This window comes from Arvicanthis niloticus, chromosome 10 (genome assembly GCF_011762505.2).
Source record: "Arvicanthis niloticus isolate mArvNil1 chromosome 10, mArvNil1.pat.X, whole genome shotgun sequence".
NCBI classification, from domain to species: Eukaryota; Metazoa; Chordata; class Mammalia; order Rodentia; family Muridae; genus Arvicanthis; species Arvicanthis niloticus.
Genome location: NC_047667.1, coordinates 53,067,452 through 53,070,684, shown reverse-complemented (window position 1 = coordinate 53,070,684; position 3,233 = coordinate 53,067,452).

The window sequence follows — 3,233 nt, the reverse complement described above, 5'->3', positions numbered from 1 at the left end:
AATGCCTATGTCAAGCGCCACCTTGTAATGGCGAGAGCGGAGCCGCTTCCCACACCTGGATGGGTATGTGCCTGTAGACTTTGGGTTTGTGCTCCAGGAATACAATCAGCTTACACTGCCTGTAGAAGAAGTGATCGCACCCTTTGGAAAGAATGGGCAGTTAAAATAAAGGGTCTTTATTTTTGGAGGCCTAAGCATTTCTGCCTCAAGTGGCAAACATCCAAAACCAGGAAGCGCGAGACCTGTTTCTTGTCTTCCATGATCTTTGTGAATTAGACTGTGAACACCTTGTTGATTGGCACCACCGGAGACAGGTTCCCCTAGCAAGTCCCTCTACCCACCATAGCTACTTCCAATACAGAGTAATCTGACCCAGAGGAATGTCAGCAGCTCCCCTACACCGACACCGACACTCACACGACTGAGGATATACTGTTGCTGAGATTTTGATCCCGGCTCTGCTCCTGGGTTCTCAAGGTTGTATGACTCACTGATAGTAGTGGATCCCACAGCTGTCGTGAGCCTTACAGAGGCGTTCAATAAACTCAAAAAACAAAGATGAGACCGTTCACATGCCCAGAGGCAGAAGAAAGGCCAGCAAATGTGTCAGGTGGACCCTTTCTTATTCAATATACTTCTGACGAGTTACCTTGTCTGTGTCTTGTGTAATTGACATACATGTTACTGTTGATGCAAGTTCACATTGAATGTAGAGGTCAGAGGTTAAAGCCAGGGGTCTTCCCCAATAGCTCTTTATCTCATCTTTTGATACAAGATGCTGAACCTCTCTCAGTGACCCACCAATTGGCTAGGTTGGCTACGAAGACAGCTCCAGGGATCTGTCTGTCTTTACCTTTTAGTAAACTTATAGATGTACAGAACCACACCTGGCTTTTTTTTTCTACTGTTGATGCTGAGCTTCTGAACTCGGGTCGCCATACTTGTATGATGGGCACCCTACCCACTGAGCCATCTTTCCAGCCCATTGTCTGTTAAGCCTGAACTTTCACTCACATAGCAAAATACTTCACACTCCGACGAAGCCCTCCAGTGATACGCTTGGCTTTTATGAACAGCCAGATGTGGAAGGATATACAGCTACAGTTGATCTACTGGGCTGTTCAATCAAGAATTCTGAACATGAAATCTGGGTTTTGGTTTTTATTTTTATTGATTCAAGGTCTCAACTAACTACACTGTCAAACTAACCAACCAGTGCCATTGCCCATGCAAGAGCTTTGTGCTGTCATACATCAGTAACTAAATTAGAGTTGATTTAGAAATTGCCTTTGCCAAACAAAATGAAGAGCCATTCATGGGGGAAGCATCACTGAAGTGTGAAATAAAAATGAATTAATTAAAAATTGTCAAGCAGCAATGTGCATTTAGTTTAGATTAAAAGAAGAGGAAGAAGGAGGAGGAAGGGGAAGGGGAAGGGGAAGGGGAAGGGGAAGGGGAAGGGGAAGGGGAAGGGGAAGGGGAAGGGGAAGGGGAAGGGGAAGGGGAAGGGGAAGGGGAAGGGGAAGGGGAAGGGGAAGAAGGAGGAGGAGGAGGAGGAGGAGGAGGAGGAGGAGGAGGAGGAGGAGGAGGAGGAGGAGGAGAAGGAGAAGGAGAAGGAGAAGGAGAAGGAGAAGGAGAAGGAGAAGGAGAAGGAGAAGGAGAAGGAGAAGGAGAAGGAGAAGGAGAAGAAAGGGAGAGGCCCCTGGCACTGGCAAGAGGGCAGAAGACACCCAGAGGCCTACCCAGCACATTGCCCACCCAGCCCAGGAGCCACTATGATGTGCAAGTATTTGGTGGAGAAGTGAGAGAGAAAGAGATGCAGAATGGTGGGCACTCTACAGTGAGCCTGATGTAAATAGCCTTCAATGTCACCTGAGGCCATGGTGAAGTCCTGGCCCATGCTGCCACTGAGAGCCATACCTGCATTCATGGCCATGCAGCAGCAGGGGTCTGTGTCCCTGGACCATGTTACCACCAAAGGCCATGCAGATGTCCCCAGTCCAGGCTGCCCCGGGACCATGATGACTGACACCCAAGAGCTGGCCCCACCCCTCATCTACTGTGAGGTGGCATGGATGAGGGAGAAATTTCCTTCTCCCCACTTACCCTTCACCACCTGTGGCAGGCAGGAGAGCTACTCCACACACACACACACCCACACACACTATTACCACCACCACCACCCAGTCTCCCCACCCCCAGGTCATGCGATGAGAGCTGGAGAACTGGCCCCTCACCAGCTATAGCACTTGGGAGAGCAGACACTGCACTTCACCTGCCCATCACAGTAGAGCAGCCCCAGGGCATGAGGGCAGAAGAGCTGGCCCACCCCTTGTCCACTGAAGCTATAAAGAGTTACCCAACCCCCACAGAAAAAAAAGTGGGGACAAACAGAATTAAATATAATTTTAGATGAAGTGGTGACAGGAGCTATTTTACCTTAAATTCACTCAAAAGCAGAGGCAGAGGTTTTGTGTGCAGGTGGTTAATTAAGGAGGATCAGGAAGGCTGGGGCAATGGCTCATTTGGTAACGTGCCTGTCATGCAAGCATGAGGACTTTTACACAGATCGCCCACACACGTAATTGCTGAGCACAGCAGCATGTGACTGCAAACCTACTGCTGGGCACGCACAACAGTCAGATCCCTGGAGCTCTTTCACCAGCCAGTCCAGACATTCGCCACACAGTGAGCTCTGGGTTCAGTGACAGAGCCAGTCTCACAACATCAAAGAGTAGCAGAGGAAGACACCCAACATCAACTTCAGGCTCCATAAGCACATATGTGCATGTACAATCACACACACACACACAGACATCACACACACACATACATTACATATACACACACATACATAATACACACACACACATCAAACACATTCACACTGACATCACCTACACACAGTCACAAACACACACACATATATATACATATATATATATATGCACACTTATATCACACACATATATACATATATATACACTTATATCACATACATATATATACATATATATATATACACACACTTATATCACACACACTCACAGTTACATCCCACACATTCACACACTCATATTCACACACACACATACTCATGAACTCACACACACTAGCTCACATGCACACTCATACACAAACACACACACATTCACACACACTGAGTTAACTAATTTATAAATAGGAAGAAGAGAAGTAATAAACAGAAGTGGCAAAAGAAGGTAGAAGATGCC